Consider the following 20,036-nt stretch of genomic DNA (forward strand, 5'->3'; position numbering starts at 1 on the left):
ACTATTTAGTACAGAAGCCTGTTTACAGTAAGTGATTTTATTCAACAATAAATGCACCTGTCTATGTGCTATCAAGGGAAAGACAGAGGACAACACCTCAAATGACTGTATACTGTCATGATTTTGGTTTGGTCCCTAACATACCCAAGTCTGTTACACAGTTGGAAACAGAAACCACTGCAGCCACAGTGCTGCCTCTTCTGGGGCACTCACGCACAGGGGAACTAGGATTGTTTAGATGGAGAAAGGGAGTAGGACAGAAAGCACTAGATTTTTTGCAACAAGCATTCTGCAGCAATATCCTACATTCCCCTAGGTCAGATGGGGACCTCTGTCAAGCAAGTAAAAAGGTTTTGGTCATGCACAGAACATCATATCTGACCTGTCACATAACAGGCCAATTCTATCAGGCTGAAGATAGCAAAGCAGTGGAATCACTTTTTGTCTTTTCCAGTATTATTTCACACTCATTTCCTGCCAAACAGTTTTAAATCACATGAAACAAATTCTGGCTCTAACTCCCCAGCTTCCCTTTCCTCTTCATGGGGCCTCAATCCTCAGGACGATTTCCTGAGGTGCTGAGCTCCATCACCTGGAGGCAAACCCTGGGAGATCCCCGCTTCGCTTCTGTAGGTGAACATTCAAAGCTGGACATCAAAGACGAGGGGCTGAGCCCCACACTGCATTACTGCTGTGTTTGGTGCATCTGCTTTGGAGTAAGAGGCAAGTTACACACTGCCTATAACATAGAAACATGACTTTGGCATTGTGTCAGTAAAGCCATGCAGCAGACCCTTCAGATCGTCTGACAATGTTCACAAAGATGGTGAAATGCCTAGTGTGGATAAGAAAGCCTCAGACCAGGTTATTTCATTGTTATTAAATATAAAAATATTGTTATTGAATATGTAATATATATATAAAACCAGAACTTAGATTTCTTTTTGGTCTTATCTGTCTATACTGGCTTCCTGGACCTACCAGAACAGCACCTGATGCATATTTTGCATTTTTCAAGTTCCTCAGGGTTAGGCTTAGCAGTCCTCTGAACAAAGACATTTCTAGGAAAAGAAATTATTTATTGGTGAGTGATTCATCATTTACTTCCACTGTCTGCCCAGTTTCTCCTTTAATTGCTGTGAAACAAGTAACTTTTCACTTCCTTCTGTTGTTTAGGGAATGAGACAATTCCTGTACAGTAAACAGAAACCCAGTAATATGCATTTTGGGGATGAAATTACGTCTTCCATGTTCTTCAGTTACTATGGTTACTATCCCACAGCAGCCCTGCATGCACTGCTGAAAGAAATAGCACATAAATAAATGTCCATGTTAAAAACAAAAGGAGAGTCCTGACCTACTCAAAAATACACAGTATGAGTTGAGGAATCTTAGACTTACTTTCTGTGATGACAATGGAAGAGGGATGTTCCCATAGTCTTGTCGATAAATTTCCTTACTTAGGCTTTAAATGCTGGAGTAAATTTTTGTCCCATGTAGAACTGGGAAGATGGATGAAACACTCTTGTGCTCCAGAAATCAGCCAGTGGCAGTGCATGCCTGGGAAGGGGAGGACAACAGTTGCTTTCCTCCAGTAGGAAGCTAATTCCCTGGAACCATGAACTACAATAGTATTCAGGTTCCTAATGCCAACCTTGGCAGCCTGCCTTCCTCACAGTGGTTAGTGGGACATCAGGGGTTACACTGACAGCTGGAAGCTCAAGCCCTGCTGTGGATTGGGCCCACAGTAACAAAAGGAATTGATGGCTATAGTTGATTTTTTTTGTTGGAGTTCTGTGTCTCAGCCCATGGATGCAATATTCAACATCAGGCCAAACCCTGAGAGGTGCCTGCATCTGGAGTTGTCCCCCACAGTGAGTGCTCTCCTGGCAGATTTACACAGCTTAGTGCCTTCTTTGGACCTAATCATGACCAAGAACCTAAGAGACCCTCCCCAGCCCTGTGCAGAGATGAGTGTAGACAACTTCTCTGGACGCACCTGATCCATCCTGCCTGGAAAGATGCCTGTACAGCAGAATGTGTCTGATGTTGGTGGGGCCAGGGGCATCTCTGACCTCTTCCCCATGCTGAAACATCATGGGGTGACAGCACTAGTCCTGACCATGGAAGAAGAGCTGTGTGGGTGATGGCAATCCAGTCCTCAATAGGTAGGCGGTGCTCTACCCAATGGGAAATGCTGGTATTTGGCAGGAGGTAACTGGAGAACAACCAGAGCAGAGACAGCAACCAAAATGTAATCTGTCTCTCTGCTTGCCGAGGAGGAGGTGACCTGAGTTCTCACCATCTCACAAGGTCAAAAGCTTCACATCACAGTGACCACAGTGAAGGAGGAGGAACCTTCCCTGGGAGGGGAGTGATGTGAGTCTGACCACCCCACAGGCCGAATGGACCTCCAGGCAGACTGGATACCTACTCTCAAACTCTCCCCCATAAACTACTGCACGCTTAGATGAACATTTACTTATCACCTTCAGGTAATGATATCACTAACTGAGAGCCACGACAGCTGTGATCTGAGGACAGACCGTAGGATTGAATCCTATCATTTCAACAACGGAGCAACTAAATAAAAGAGGAAAACAGTCCTACAATAAGCTTTAAAACAAATCCCTAGTATGAAATAAGTCACACGTTTTCAACTTTGGCCAACCACCTGTCCTAGGAAATACATTGAGTTAATGGCTCACAGTCCATTTCTTATGTACCTAACCATTCACTCCTATAAACAACTGGCCACAGAACCAACTCCACTGTTATGTCAGTAACATCACTGGGCAAGTGAATAAACTGTCTTCTTAGTGTACAGTCATTTGGCACGGAAGAATTCAGAGTAAATATAAGTTTGAGAACTGTTGCAAAATAAAATAAAATGCATGCAACAGTGAGTGGAGGGGAAAGAGTGGGGTCCTCCTGGAAGCAGGACCTGCATTGTCCTGAGTCACAGCCTGACTGCCATGACCTGTGCTGGGTTTTACTGCGCACCAACATGATGAAGGCTTCCACTTCTGGTGTAGGTAATAGTCTATTTAGAGTGATGATGCTATGAAATGATCAAATTTATATGAAACCTAGATGGTAGAAAGCAATGGTGTTATTATCCTGCACCTTTTTATTCTTGTTTTTTCTAAGTGAGCATCATTGTATCACAATTTTCAAAGTTTTCACTGGAAAAAATGCAAAATTAATTCTACAGCCGTATGATATTGAAAAAAGAGTTCCTAATTATTTTTTTACTATGTTTGTTGATTTGAGATTGCAGCACCAAGAAGGTCACTGCATTTCACAGTCACCTTCTTTTTGTATTTGATCTACAAAGGTTGACTGAAAGGAGAGGAACATCTGAATGGCGAGTTCTTCCTCCAGTGTATATCTCAGAGGCAAGGTACAATTTCAGAACAAATGACAACAAGGAAAGTCCCTACACTTCATTAACAAATGATTGGCATGAGGTGAGCGAAATGTGAGGGAATAAAATAGAATAAAAGTGTGAAAATGCATCCTGAATTCCCCAACACTTCCCTGCTGTGTCCTTAGGGCATTTTAAGACCTACCTTGGAAAAAGGCTTTGCATAATAATCACTGCTATGATTAGCACAGTGTTTCACATTATATAATACATACAATTCACCTGATAAGCATTGCAAGAAGAATTGCAATTAAAGTTTCAAAATGTTGCAGGTTCTAGGACTTCTCCCTCCCTAACAAAGCAGCCCCATCACTTTTCTCACCAGCTCCTTGGAGAAACTCACTTAAAAGTAAGAGCATTCTTTAAAATTCCCTCTAAATGATCACACATTTGTAACACTTCCATGAATTCAGTCTCCCAAGCTGCAGATAGATGTGGACAGGGCTGATATCAGGGTCCTAAGACAACATATATGCCTGAAATATTAAAAGTTAAGAATCTGGTTCTTTTTTTTGTATATAGAAGGCACCAAAAAGCAATGAGATATAGTTTAGGGCCTCTCTCTTCTCCACCTTATTGATTTATATTTGGCTGAACTGTATTTAGATTTATTTTTGTTCCATATATAGTCCTCCATGAAAAATAAGTATATCAAGTCCTAAATCAATTTCAAATACTATGGCAGATTTAATCATAAAGTATAGTTTTGCAGCCTCTATCATGTACATAACTTGATTTTTTTCTTTTCAGCAGCATTTATTCTTCTAATTTAAAAGACTGTAAGAAAGATTAAGTATTCACAGCAGTAAACTGTAATTCTAAAGTCATTAGGGAATAGTTAGTGCTCAATACAAATGCTAATGTAGTTTAAACTTGATATAACCTTTCTAGATTTAAGACATCGGCAAATAAAATGTTAATAAAAACTTCTGGACTGTATCTAGATTTCTTTTTCCATTAGTAACCTCACTATTACAGAAGGAACAATAACCCAAATCTATTTCTCTCTAACAGTTTCTACTAGAGCAAGTAACAGTATGGGAAAATGCATTTAAGTGAGAAATCCTCATTCAGGACTATGAATTCAAAAAAGACACTGCATTCCTGAATAAGAACAACAACAAATTAGCAGGCAAATATCAAATAGTCTTGAGAAATGTTGAGAAATCCACAGTTATGGAATCAAAGCCAAGTTGGTCATAAGTAACGTATCACTCCATCAGTGACAATTCCATATCAGATTTGTAAACATTTATGCAACCTTTAATCTCAAGCAGAATCCTGACCATCCCGCTGCATACGCAAGCTTCACATGTTTAATATGTTTAGTGTCACTGTTATTTTGTGTTAAGGTAAAATTACAAGAAGTTCATGTATGAAGAACAAATGCCACATGTATTTGAAGAACAAATACCCTACAGAGTCTGGCAAGTGAACATTTGAGATGAGTGGAAACTTTAGAGGTGGCTGTACTGAAGCGCTGCCAGGGACCAGGGAAATCCACACATTTCTCTGTCTGCTCATCCTATTAGAAAAGCAGTCCACTTTTCAGTGGAACTGTACATGGGAACTGCAACTTCAGCCTGCCAGGAATGGAAGGGTAGAAGGGGGAGAGACCAAAGTAGACCTGAGGAACATCTCCAGGGGCCATTTTTTCTCTCTTTCATGTATAAACAGCTTTCTTGCCTGGAGGACCTTGTGTGCTCATTTTGCTGCAAAGACCATTTCTGGGGTTGCCGGCCATGGTGATACTATGTAGAAGCTAGCCCTAGCTGAGCAGCACACTTTTGTCTGAAAATGGTGCTAGCACCCCTTCCTCCAGTGCCAGCTGCAGAGGGAAAGGGTGTTGCATAGTTAGGGAAGGAGAATGCTCAAAGAAGGACCCCATTAGGATAACACTGATGCTGGACACTCATTTTCTAGGTAAAACATTAGGTAGAGCATTTTGTTACTTCTGAAAGGAAAAGGCTGGGTATTTTAAACAAAAGCCATTCCATATTCCATGTCCTTATTCACAGCAGCAATCTCTACATGGTGAGGTGGAAGCTCCGGAGGTTATCTCCTAGTGACTCCAGACTGCCCCCCCCCCCCCCCCCAGTTCACTAGGGGAGTTCAGACACAAACCCTCCACTCGCCATGGCCCCTGTCTATGGAAACACAACTGTTGTGAGGTTTAACTACATAACTGCAGAAATAATTTTGCCTTGTTAATTGAAAATTACTGTGCTTCTTCTGTAGAATGAAAAAGACTAAACTATAAAAGCAGAGGCTCCAATGTATAAATTCTGATTTATATTCACACAGACTGCCTCCTCCTTGTCATATTATGAATATAACCCTGGGCATTCAGGATGTTTTGTTTGCTTTAGTGAATAAATACAGACTTACATGTCTGATGGTTTTTATGACAAACTATACAGGTATCATTCTTCCTGCAGGCCCAGCAAAAATAATCTCTGATACTTTGAGTGAGTATAAATGTATGCACAAAAAAAACCCCTAAAACCTCAATCAGCCACAACACAGAGTCAGAATACAAGTCCCAAGGAATAGATGTGGTTTAGTAAAGTGAAGAGAGGTCATGACCATCTTTCTTTGAGAGGTTGGTGTTGCACTAGAGAGAGAAGCGTAGCTCTGCAACACATAAATTATTGCAGCAGAGACTAAATGGTCAGTTCAGTGGGAGGACAGAAGTATGGGGAATGACATTACCGGATCAATAAAATCTTCCTCCACCTCCCACGCAGTGCATCACCTGCAGTGCTACACAAAATCACCAAGATCAATTGCTCAAGTTTTGCATCAGCTGCCGAAATTTGGGAGACACACTAAGTTTCTGCTCACCAAATCCAGTAATGTAATTAACACAGTAATGGAGAAAATAGGAATAAATCCTAGAAAATCACATTGTCTATACAGAATTTTGAATTAACATATCATTACTGAATTGACATACAGTTATTATTACAGCAGCACTCCTAGGGCTCCAGTCTGCCAGTGAAGCATTGGCTGGGGTACGATAGAAGAGAGACGAAGGGTTTTCTTCCTTATCAATTAGCCTAATACGGAGTTTGTATAACCATGGCAAATCCTATGAGCAACATTATTCCGCCAGTCAATACTCTACTTGCTAGTATGAGCAATCATGTATGGACATAATTTCTTCTGTATTTTCTTAACTCTACAGATGATCACAGTTTTTATTGTCATAAAGGGAAACTTTTTACTGCAGCATGCACTGAGCAGCAACACTAACCGTTAGGAAGAAGTTAGGATTCCCCCATGAAAAAGCATTTTCCCCTAAAATATGCCATTTAATTGCACTCACAACTGTGAAAAACAGATTAATGTGGTTTCCTTCTGTGGTATTTGTTAGTGAAATTCTTAGCTGTTTGTCTGAATACAGTACTTCATTTCACTGCTTCTTGTTCAACAAAGATTTGATTAGCAAGAACTATGTTGCTCTTGTGAAACTTAAAGCTGTATTTGGAATTAGGACCTTTTTTATTAGTATGCATTAAAACCTGTTATTGATCTCCTAGAGGTGCTAATATAAGTGTCTTTTGTAATACAAATCCAAATTAGATTCTGATCAGGTTCAGAGTGTTCAATCAAGGACTACCTAGCAGCATTTTTAAATGAAATGCGGTTTGTGCTTGGCATTGCAGATCAGCTATTTGATTGAAAGTCAGGAAGAATTCCCAACAATGTGGCATCTCTCTTCCTTTGCTGGACAACTAAAATGCATCTATAATTCAGCTGCTGCATAATGCTGACATATTGTGTTGTATAGTCTAGAGCAATTTGACATTTAATGTATACTACAGTGGCTAACTTAAAAGGGACCGCTGCAGTACATTAGCTTAAAAAACATTTGCTAAACATTTTAAACCAAACTTCTCTATTACTAAAGATTGACATGTTCATTAACAGAATGAAAATACGTAATGTATCTCTTCTTCTACTGATCATATAATGAAAATACCAGTCTTCATAGAGAAGTGATAAAGTAGGTGGAGATATAGTGCAGTGACCATATGAGGCCTCAGATAAGCTTAGGCACCCACTGTGCAAGGTGCTGTACATGGGTCTCGAAATGGGCATTGCCCTGAAAAGTTTATAATTTATACTTGAAAAGACAGATGTGTTATTTCTACCATATCCCCAATTCTGACACAAAACAGGGGTATTTTCTCCTCACCCAACTCTACATTAAAGTCTAGAATAAAAGAATCATAGCCTCATTTGGGTTGAAAAAGACTGTCACAACCATCGAGTTCAATTGTTAACCCAGCAGTGCCAAGTCCACCACTAAACCATATAATTCACTCTAGGGATTCACACAGTAGATAGAGAGAAATACACTTTGAGGACACAGTTCATTTGATCTCTGCTTTGAAGAAAGTCATCTTCAGTAGAAAACAGTCCTCTACTTTTGCCAACCTTAACTGCCAGAACTCCTGTCTTTCCAGAGGTGAAAAGCCACCGTATCCAGGTGTGCAAGGGGAAGGAAGTGAAGGAAGCACCATCCTCCACCAGCACAGGCTCACACACATGGACAGTCACCTCAGATGTAGACACAGCTCTCATGTATGATAGTGGAAGTCAAAGGGTTCACTCTGGGGTGAAAACCAGAGCTCAGAGACACTGCGATGGTGTATGGCTGTGAGACCACACTGGGGCAGTGGAGACCAGAATGCAGCTCTTTGGGATCTTCTTTGCTTCATCTAAACTGATGGGATTTTAAATTATTCAAATTTGCAATAGATCTACTTACAGAACAGTGCAAAGCCTTCAAGTTCAACACCACAACTGATGGGCAGTTGCCACATGCAGAGATTACTGCAGCCAAATAATGGTCTCAGTGGTTTAGTCTGTTTATTCAGATTTAGGTTAACTCAACCAAAAAAAAAGCCTATGTGGCATTACAGCCAAAATATAAAATTAAACAATATGTCACATAAAAGTATCTTCTGGTCAAGGAAAGACTCAAGCCCCAGTGCATACCAGGTCCTCTCCTCCAGAGACAGCCGATTCCCGCAGTGATGTCTCCTGCTTTGCAGGGTTGCAGCCCCCATGTCAGCAACGAGCTCACAGTAGCTCAGGACACTGTTTCTAAACGATTCCTGATTTCTCTAGACACCTTGTGGTGCCCGATTTTGCTCACATTTTACCACGTTTTTACAGTAAGTGGCAATCAAAGATGTGAGTTTGCAAGTTTGGCATTAAACTCAGCATACCTCTACCCAGGCATCCTGGCTTGTACCAGCAATAGTGTGGCCAGCAGGACCAGGGCACTGATCATCCTCCTGTACTCAGCACTGGTGAGGCCGCACCTCAAGTCCTGTGTTCAGTTTTGGGCCTCTCACTACAAGAAAGTCATTGAGGTCCAGAGAAGGGAATCAGAACTGGTGAAAGGTCTGAAGCACAAGTCTGAGGAAGAGTGGCTGAGGGAGCTGGGGGCGTTCAGCCTGGAGAAAAGAAGTCTCAAGGGGAACCTTATTACTCTCTATAAATACCTGAAAGGAAGTTGTATCCAGGTGGGAGTTGGTCTCTTCTCCCAGGTAACAAGCAACAGGACAAGAGAAAACGGCCTCAAGTTGCACCGGGGGAGGTTTGGATTGGATGTTAGGAAAAATTTCTTCACAGAAAGGATTGCCAAGCATTGGAACAGGTTGCCCAGGGGAGTGTGGAGTCACCATCCCTGGAGGTATTTGAAAGATGTGTAGATGTGGCACTTACAGACATGCTTTAGACTTGGCAGTGGGTTAACAATTGGACTCCATGATCTTAAAGGTCTTCTCCAACCTAAATGGTTCTATGTAAATACCAGTCCATAATTGGTACGTAGCATTTCTTCCATGTTGTCCTCTAATTTGACACATGCAAAAGCAAAAAAAAAACTAATCACCACAACCACCCCATCAACACCAACAGTGCCTCACCTACATTAATCCTCCTCCATCATTACCTTTTCTAAATGCTCCAGGATAATGGGAAAACTAAAAGACAGCAATTGTGGCAAGTCCCACAGAAAGGTCTAAGCACTAAAAGGTTTTCTTTACAGGTTAAATCCTTTGCCTGTACTGCATAGCAGCCCCTGTGTCCAGGGGGTGAGAGAGAAACAAGCCAAGATCACATCACCCTGCCTGAGCAGTGTGTGAGGCAGCGCCGAGCCTTGCTGGAGAGAGATGCTGCATCATCCCATGTGCAAGCCTTGCTGCCGATGAGATCACCTGGAAAATACAACAGGGTGGGATCTCTCCAGTAGCTGAAGGTCACCAAGCATGCAGTGAGATGCCTCATCCGTGCCCTCGCTTCCCTGCGGGAACAGAAGTAGGAGCCAGGAATGCCAGGGTCAGAGTTCGAAGTATGGGAATGAAGCAGGGAAAGGAAAGCCCTGTATTTCCTGGCACTGGAATGAAAAGGTCTTGTTCCAAGCCTAATCAAACTATTATTTTCAAATAATGAAATTAAGATGTATACCAATTTAATTTGTATTTTTATTAACTAAAAGTCAATCATTCACTACCTCCCAATATTGCACATTATTGCACAAACACAGGTGGTTCACCACGTCAGGCTGGAAGTACTCTATGTACGTAAGCATAAGGCTAAACCCACCCTTAAGCTAACATCATTGAAACCAGCTACTCCAGGATCCAGCTTTACCCAGTTACAGACTTAGACTGTAACTTCCGAGGATGGCATCAATCCCAGGCAAAAAATGGTGCTTACACAACTGTGGTAAAAACTATGTTTTAATTTACTGCAGCACCACTCAGACCTGCCTCCGAATGGCTGATGAAGTTTCGACATTTGAGTGTTTTCAATTGGTTGCCACACTAATAATTTGCTGGGAATCATTCTAAATAATACATATTGTGACTGAACTAATTTGGCAAGCAGCCAACAATTAATTAGGAAAAAGTTAATTACATACTTGTCATGAAATGCACTCTATTTATGGCAAAATGTGTTGACTTTAAGTCAATCTTGATATTTACAGCAAAATTAAAAGTTACCACAAAATCAAAGTATTTATGTAAAGGACGAATTCTCTGCAGGGGAAACCAGAAGAGGAAAGGAGGTGCCCACAAACCCCAGCTGGAGATGAATGGTTGGGGTGGAGCATTCCATCACCTCCTCCCAAATTGCTTTGCAGACTGCCAGCATAGCAGAGAGGGGAGCCAAGCAGGGGCAGCCAATCATTATTAAACACTGCCATAGATCAGATGGCAATATCTGAAAAGATGCAGATAAATTCCAGCAGATGCGAGTTGTGCCTTTGCAATGAAACCTGAGAGCAACCATCTGGGTTACCAGAAGACTTCCTCAAAGATTCATTCTGGGGATCAATCTCGTTAAAGACTGTAACCAAAGGCGAGAGGGTGGTAATAATTTCCTGATGATACCTAGTTAGGAGTAGCTCTGTCAATTCAGAAGAGAACTGGGATTGCACACAGCAATAACCAGCTGACCTTGAGGTCTGAATTAATAGAAATGGATGGAAATCAATTGTGCAAAGTGCAAGGCCATACAGCTAGGGACTAATAATGAGCATTTCTGGCATAAGCAGAGAGCTCATAATCTGGAAATGCTAGGGGACAGACACCTCGGTACCTAGACAGACACTTCTAGATATCCAGAAGCACTGGCTCATCACAGATGCACTGCAAACCAAGATGCAGACATGACAAAAACATATCAGAAGTATTTCCACAGAGACAGGGAAGCATTAACAATATTGCAGAAGAAATGGTGAGACCTCCCCCACAGTGTTGTGTATGCAAATGCAGTATGCTTACAATGTTTAAGAAAGACAATCTGAGAGTGGAGCAAGAACAGAGATGAAGCATTCATGATGCTATGGAGAATTAAGTGTTTGACTTACGAGAAGAGGCTAAAAGAGCACAGTTTGTTTGGATACCAAGAGGCAGCAGAGAGACGATGATTATTCAGTATAAGTACAGTAGGGGGTAAGAATTTGCATCTTTACTATCTGGGCACTAACAGAGACACTAAGGAAATGAAGAGAACAAACAAGTACAGGTGTATTGCTAACACGTTTATACCAAAAGTAAGAAGGGCACTTCTAATCAACATACAAACTGAGCAGTGAGCACACTAAGCCAACTACTTCTCAGACAGAAGGTGATACAGCCAAGGAAGAAGCTGCATGAGACTACTGACAGCAGCCTTTGGGGCTGGAGGCCCCTTCAGAGAATCTTTTGGTGCCTGAGCACCACCACGAGCTTGAGCAGAGCCTTGACATCCACTGGGACTTTTCCTATATGACCTCTTGTAGATGCTACTTCATTTCGTGATTATGGTTCCATACAAAGAAGTTGTTTTGCAGGTTTTTTCCTGAAGGAGCAGAAACACCATGTTTCTGATGAAAGAAATTAATTGAATTTAGCCATTTTGTCCAAGGTAATGATTTCTTCCCTACACCAAATACAACAAATTAGCTGGTTCTACCTCACAGCCGGTGACCTTAGTAGACCAAAATATCACTAATTTATCTATAGGAAGGATTATTTAGCAATCCTTTCTGGAATTATTTGCAACAATGGCATACCAGAACAGAGGGTATCCAAAAATTTTAGGGATGGCAAAACTTAAGATCATCAACTTTTATCCAAACTTCACAACCCTGACAATCCTCCACTGTCTGCAACTAGGCAAGATCCCACAGTGAGAGGCTTTTAGCTTTATTTTAAATTTTCCAAACTTGGCAGCAGAAAAGTGTACCTTCCAGACTGTTATTGTTATTATTATTACTAATATAGAGCATGGTTCATTTTTAGATGGTTATATGAAACCAACTTTTCAAGTCTAATTTCAATATATATCAGATACATGTCTTCCTGTCGATATTGCCTCTAGAATGGGAACTAAAATAACATAATATGCATTAAATCATCAAATCAAAAAAATGCATCAGCATCTTGTGTTGTTACCAGTGGTACTATACAGAACCATTTACAAGGTAATAGGCCTATTCATCATTGGCACATCATTCATTCTGATTTCTCTGCTCAGATGATGCAGAGCAGGAATTTTGATGGACTATTTGTCCTTGCTTTGATTACGAATAAAACATGGCTTGAAAATAAGAAACTTTGCCTGCTGTTCCACACCTCTGAAATACAATTCTTGTATTACCAGCGTAGATCAGAAGTACTAAATATGCTGATCACAACATTATGAAATCAAAGGTTGCACCCAAATCCCATCTTTTCTAAATTCATTGTATCAAACTGGGATAAGGATCAAACAGACATCCATTTATCTTTGCATTTCTAAACCTCTCTGCTTTGACAGATAATCCAGGGGTTGATCAAGGACTCAGTGAACCTGGATTCAGCTCCCTGCTATGGCCTGATCATCCCATATGACCTTAGAGACATGTCTTATACTAAAGAACGTGATGTGCTTAAATGCCTTCAGCAACCTACCTATGGTCTGTGGTAGTCTTCTAGTCCTCTACATCTTGCTGATTACATCTACACAGAACTTGCTCTGCTCTGTTCTTCACTAACTGGGGATGAAGATGAATAAGGAATGCAAGGCACTTGTATATTATGGAAATAAAACCATAAAAAATCTTTTAGCAATGATTTTTAGTACAGTGGCAAATGTGTACCCTGCTTTGTGACATAAAGAGTTGGCCTTTGACTCTCACTGGAAGGAAATGCTCTTGCCTTCAAAGTTCTCAGTAGAGATTTTCCTCCCATGTCTTTCCAATTTTTCCAGAGTGCTCTTTTAATTAGGATATGCAAGATAGCTGAGACTGAAGGGATCCCACAAGCACAGAATAACCTTCAGACAATGGTCTTTTTTTATTAAGATCTTGTTTAGTTGCTTTTGTGCCAGAAGTAGATGAGTTAAAGGCAGCTGAAGTGCATGGGTGTAAGATGCTCTTTGCCCTGGCTCGCTAACTGAACACAAAAACATACTGTACACACAGCTAGAGACAACTGTCAGCAGGTTTCAGGAGTGAAATCCTGCTGGGCCCCACGCTGGTCACCTCTGCATGTGAGCGAACACATCAGACAGTCCCATGCTAACCTGCTGGCTCTAGACCCTGCTTTTTTGTGCCCATCATCACCACATTTCCAGTTTTCTCAGTGTTTCCTAAATAATGAAATATCAAAAGCATTGTAATGTTCCCATGCTGTCGTAGTGATACACTTGCAGGTTTCTTTGGCTTGGTCACTAAACCACTGACACAAGCCAAAACATCTTTGGTCTCTGAAGAAGGCCAAAAGTACTTGTGGCCAGAGCAGGTGTCTGGCTGTCAAACCTAGGACTGCAGCCTGATTCTCAGACTGCACAGCATCCATTGCTTAATTCTGTCCTAAAATAGCTTTGAAATTTTCATTTCATGGTCTGTGGCTTTTTGAGTTTTTCTTTCCATTTTAAATATGCTCATTTCATAAAGTACAAAAGCAAACTTCCTTTCATAATCCTGCACCTCGCAAACACTCACTGCAACTTGTGAATCAAGCTGAACCCTTTCTCCCAGGAACTGCCACCTACAATATTTTAAGGGGCAATGTGAACTTCCTCCCCATGCTTCTCTTGGAGATTTCTCAGATAAATCCTGTAGGTCTGACATCTCCCTTCTTCCAGGTGGTCTGACCTAGGACCTTCTCTTAAAACAATAAACAAATTGCCTCTTGTAAAAGGAATGCCACTGCCATACTCCAAGCTGGAAAAAGTCAGTCTGGTCAACCTGACTCCATTTGGGGACACCCAAAACCCTGCTGATGCTGCTTTAAAGGTATTCATATTGCACAGATCTCCCTTCAAATCCTTTCCAGCTCACTCACAACCATTCATTAAAACTGGCATATACAATAGTCAGTAGGGATCCAGTATTTCAAACCTATTTTTCAGAACAATTTGTACTCTTCCAGTACAGTGAACTGCAAGACAAGAGATGCTTCATGCATTGTAGCTCCTGTTATGGGCACGATCTTCCTAAAGCTGTGAGACAGAGCAGTTGCTGTAAATCATTGTTACTTCCAGCACTTGCTGTGTTACAGGCAGCTGATGACAGTGCCACCATGGGACATAAACCGGGACAGAACGGGATCCCATGGTTGCATCCATGGTACCTTGCAGGCAGGTAAGTGCCTGAAGGAGGGAGAGGCACCCAAGCGTCTTGGCTCTGCTTCAGGCTGGGACTGGCACATGCTGACAAGAAGCAAGAGGACTGAAAACAGGAGGACTGTAGTACAATCAGGGAGGCCTGATAAGCTCTGGGACAGACAGGAGCATTGCACTGTGCAAACAGGGTGTCCCAAGGACGATACGCTACTTGTAGGTGCACCCTCCAATGACCTGATGACCCTCAGGCCCCCTGTTTTCCCCTCACTACCAGAAGCGATTTGAAGGCACAAGCCAGTCAGACAATAGCAAATTAGCTTCATACTGATGAGAAATCTCAGTGTACTAGATAAAAAAATCCACGTTTTTCCAAATTATATATCCAAATAAGTGTTTATTTGATTAATGCAGCAGAAGAGCATTTTGCGCTATCAACTAAATAGTAGTACTTGTTTACAAACCAGGCTGATTATGGAACCATTATATTTACTGTTCTATGAGTTCACCAGTGAATGAGACAGACCCGCTGCAAGATTAAAAATCAGCATTTGGCCAAAACCCACTGCTAATCTTTGACTTCACCTATACATACTCAAAAACCATTTCAGTGGAACACAGGAAGGAGAACTGTGAGAGGACAGACTGATACTTATTTCTCCTTAATTAGGATTTGATCTTCTGTACATTAGGGGGATGAAAACAAGCCCAGGTACACACACTCCTATTCATTCAGTAATTCTAAATGACATGGAATTAAAAGCCAAGTGGTGAATTCTTCACTCAACATGCCCACACAATTCCCATTAAGGATAATGGTTATTTTGCTGTGACCAGCATGTGTTTTGAATGTTTAATTTCCATCACAGGTTTCTATTCAATTAGTTCTACTGGCAGCAAGACTTAAATGATAAGAAGGAGGAAGGTGAACCAGAGGTTAAAAAAAATACTAATTGCCTATGCAGTGTTTTCCAGAACTACAACATTTATGCCCCTCTTCCGCAAAACAATATTAATAAAGCAGATTTTAGTCCTTCATTATTTTTACACATAACTTAGGTGCAACTACCGAGAGCAGTACCAAAGTGTAACAGAATAATGAAGATTGCCAAGGAGGATTGTAAACACCCTCCGGTGACTTGCAGCTGGAGTACTGAACAACACATGTATCATACCAATTGTTGTTTGGCCTTGTGTGTTGGACAAGAGAACACCTGTGTTTAGGTAGCATGGGCCTGTGACAGACTTGTGTAGTGGTTTGAACCAGGTTTTCCCCCTGAAGCTAAAAGTGGTAACCCCCGAGGTGGTGGTGACCCTTGGGGTTTGACCCAATCAGTGCTCCTGCAAAATATAAACATATCTCTCCACCGGAAGAGAAGCAGTGGTACTTGTTGTTAGAAGAAGAGGTGGCCATGTTGTGGTAGTGCCACGAGGAGCCGGGGCAGAAGCCCCTTGGGGCTTTGGCCCCCCCCCCCAGCCCCCGACTGGGGGGCTATGTGGACTTGGAATGGTGTTGAACTGAACTAAGTGCCCGTGGCTGAGAAGTTGGAGGAGTTTTCTCCACTGCGAGTGGGCGACGGAGCAGCAGGGACAGCAGCGTCCAAAGAGCAGTGGCAAAGAGCCAACTGATAAGGACCAGAAGGAGCAACATAAGCCGGTATGCAGCCGGGGCAGACAGAGAGCTGTCCGAAGAGAAGGAAAAGAGCCAGCAGCTGAGACAGAGTTTGTTGGGGTAAGAACTGGATAACCAAAACCCCCGAACTCCCTAGAGAGACCCCTCCGAGAAAGAGGAGGGGGTGGTGGACTGAGAGGAGTCCTAAAGTGCAATATGCACTGCAGAGAGGAGCAAGAAGCTCAGACTGTCCTGAGAGCTCAGCCAGGACGGCCAAGGAATGTGTGTGGAGGGGGGTGACCTTGGGCTTCCCCCCTCCTTGCTGCAGCTTCAGAGAAGCTGGCAGCCATCTTTGAGTCAGAGCATGGGAGCTCTGTGAAGGGGCTTGATTTCCCCTGAGGATACCAGACCGTCACGAAGACCCCGGTGCTTCGTGATATGACCGTGGTGTAGCAACCTTGTCTGGGGTCAAGCAGCCCACGGAAAGACCCCCGTTTTGAGGACGGAGGGCCGAGAGAGGCTTGGAGGCCTCCCTCGTGTGTGCTGGCAGAGAGCCAGCAACTTCCCCTGCTGATGGAAGAGAAGAAAAAGACACAGAGAGCCTGCTGCCTAGAGAGACCTGCTGCTGAGAGACTGGAAGGTGTCTTTTCTTCTTCTTCTCTCCTGGACTTTTATTTGGAGGGAGAAGAGATTTGGCCCATTGTAAATATTATTGTCATGGTAGAGATAGATATAGAGTTAAGATTATATGTAATGTATTATAGTATAAGTATTTATTTGTATAGTCTTGTAATATATTCCTTCCCCCCATATTGAGTCTTGTGTTTCTGTCTGGAAAACCCATCTCGCATGGGGTTGAGATGTGGGAGGGGGGCTAGGAATCAGAATGGGATTTTGAGGCTTTTTCAAACCATGACAACTTGCAAGCACCTATTGAACATGCTCGAGATTCCTGCCCTGCTGTGGGAAAGATCAAAGCACAGTGGTAAACTGCACGTTGCAAATCCCTGAAATGTGGGTGGAAATAGCAGTGTTGATGATCCTCTAACATGGACCAGGTTTTGCTGTGCTGTGTCCCCACCTATATGCCTCTACCCAGGTACTGCTTCAGGGATCTCCTGGCTGGAAAGGCAACAAATATAAATTTACTCTTTGCATTTCATCCGTGGTTTTGTGGTTGTTCCTGTGTCCTGCCCGTTCTGGCTCACGCACAAGGGAGGAACCAGTCCCATGTGCCATGTGCTCTCATCAACACAAACTGCCAAGCTGAGGTGCACTGCTCCTTGGTTTTGGGTCTGTTGTGAAGTGAAGCTGCTGTGCAGTGCCACCAGATTGCCTAAAGATGTCTGGTCACAAAGCCATAACTCTTCATCCTTTTCTCCTCCAACACACAACCCCCTCCAGTGCAGCCCATGGAGAACATGTGCAGCCTCTGACTTGTAATAGCAACCACAAAGTGAAGAGAGCTTTTTAATAAATTTTTCCATGTCCTTTGATTGCTGAGAAGCTGAAATTTGTTAACCACCACTGGAGCAAAAAGGTTTTTATTTGCTGGAAATACAAAGTTTTCTGCTGAAATGCCTTCTATGCACAATGGAATGAGAATAGTTTTCCAAATGATAGATTCAGTTCCTCTTAACACTACTAGGACTCCTCATATTGGGCTCCTTGCTGTCCCAAATCAAAACAAATATAGATAGATGGTGTGGGAAGTGGCTGTGATCATGTGTCCCACCTAAGCCAACCAGGTGGCACAGGGGATGCCAAGACCCTGGGGCAGTGGGAGCACCTACAGAGAGGAGAGAGACCCACTGCCCCTCTGCTTTCACGAAAGAAAACCAAAAATACCCTGGGTTTATTTGCTTTGCCAGATATTTCTACAGGGTGATGCTGCAGCTGCAACAACGAGTTTGTGATTTTCTGAGCCTACCCATTAGACGTAGCTGGAGACCTTCAAAAAAATCTCTCTCTAACATAAAAGCTCTAAAGTCAACAAAGTATACAAAGAGGAGAGAGCCTGCTGGGAGGTATCTGTAATTCACTTTGATGGCTAACCATAGGACATGATTTGGGCAAGGATGTCCCTCAATTCTAAATAGTATTTCCTGGAATATGACTGATTTCTCTGATGGGTTCTTGTTATTTTTGATACGATATGTGAGCTGACAGTGAAATCCTGCTCCTCATCCTCCTGCAGCCCATCCACCTGAACTTCACCAGGTGAATCACCAGGATTTTACCTTCTGCCCAAGAACCTCCAAATATTTAAAACTACAAGTGTCGACTCCCCCCATCCTATATAAAAAGCAGGTATAAAATTCAGAATGGACAGAAATTCATCAATAAAATGAAAGAAAGCTCTAGATAGACCCTGAGCAGGAAAAATAAACCTTTATAAGCCAAGGTGATCACTGATTAAATAAACACTGAATGAAACTGATAAACCAGGTCATAACATTTGCTACCTGGGCATCCTGGAAGGTACATCCAAGGAGAGAGAATAAAGGGAAAAGCAACAAACAAGAAACAAGACAAAACCCAATCTCATTGAGCCAATGACGGGTATACAGAACTATGAGCAATCACACCAGGGAAAGAAGCACAGAATCCTGCCTGCAATTAGCTTTGTCATCCCTTGAAGTCAAGCTGGATGCCTCCTCCCAGGAGGCCAGTGCTGCCAACAGCAGACTCTGCAGGACGCACAGACAACAGGGCTGTGGATGGGGATGTCGCAGTTCAATGCAACCCCTGTGCAGAGCCATGTACCTCCTCACCCCTCTGCACAGTGCCCCCATGACCCCTGGCTTATTCTTGTGCATCAGCAGCATTCAGGGTCATCGTTCAAGTGACAGACTGAACTGTCCATGAGAAGTGCCATCCGCACTGGGTGAAGGGACGGGACAGAAGCAGCAATAACAGGTGATGAACTTTGCCATAATTTCTCTTATTTATGATCCACTGGAAGTCCAGCACAGCATTTGCTCTATCAGCCATTCTGCAGCACTGCAAATGTAAGAGGGACCAGCACCTGCCACATGCCTCCACTTGCAAACCTCATCCCTCATGGTATTGAGGTGCAGCCTGACCAGGTCAGCCCCAGCAGGGCTGCAGGGGTTTATACTCACTGCCTGTTCTGCGGTGACACTGGGTAGAAAGAGAGAAGCATGCACCTGAAAATGCCAGCCGCACTAATCCTGGTCTGTGAAAGCCTGTTTTCCCCAAATAATTAACTGGCATGAATGAAGGCTTGTTGTGGTGCTACACTGGTTATATGTTAGGCTGGTGTTCATTTTCTTGCTTCTTTTTTTCTGTTTTCTGAAGGAGCCTTAGAAATGGAATATATTTTCCGAACCTTACCATTTGTCCTCATTTGAGAAGTATTGGTTTATGGTTCTCGTAGCCCTAACAGCACTGTGCTCCCTTTGGTAGCCTCTTCTGAGTCACCAAAATCAGGTAAAACATCATAAAAATATGCTCATCTGGGGGCTCTAAACTCTTCAATCTCTCCTAATAAAATCAAAGACAGCTTTTCAAGATCTGGGCTGCAAGAAAGTATTTTACTGGTTCCCACAGAAGATGATAAGGAATTAATGATTTATTGATAATTTAACCTAACAATGTGTTAATTTTATTAGATATCTCAGTAAAGAAGTGTGGGCTCTTGAACAAGAATTACTTGGAGAATGCTACAAGCCCAGTTTCCACGGCAGTGAATGTGAGGACTCCAGAGTCATTGCTCTGACTTCATTTGTGGGAGCAGGCTCTTATATAAATGAATGCAAGAAACCACTGCTTGTCATTGTGGACCTGGAGGTTGCTGTGAGATACCACTTTCTGCCTGCAGAATTCTGCTCTCCATGAGCCACTCGCTGCCAAAATACA

The 20,036-nt window shown here is 42.5% G+C and overlaps 1 protein-coding gene and 1 long non-coding RNA gene across 6 annotated transcripts in view; both read right to left on the reverse strand.

Annotated features, from left to right (window-relative positions):
• Window positions 1-20,036, reverse strand: part of LHFPL3 (LHFPL tetraspan subfamily member 3) — a 255,426-nt gene that overhangs the window by 182,516 nt on the left and 52,874 nt on the right. The window lies entirely within an intron of this gene.
• Window positions 1,434-2,733, reverse strand: LOC113965657. The gene is made up of 3 exons (XR_003533594.1): window positions 2,653-2,733; window positions 2,123-2,218; window positions 1,434-1,560 (listed from the first exon to the last, which is right to left on the reverse strand). It is a non-coding gene; the product is annotated as an uncharacterized LOC113965657 (long non-coding RNA).

The sequence above is a fragment of the Neopelma chrysocephalum genome, unplaced genomic scaffold, assembly GCF_003984885.1.
Source record: "Neopelma chrysocephalum unplaced genomic scaffold, ASM398488v2 Primary Assembly neopelma1_45, whole genome shotgun sequence".
NCBI classification, from domain to species: Eukaryota; Metazoa; Chordata; class Aves; order Passeriformes; family Pipridae; genus Neopelma; species Neopelma chrysocephalum.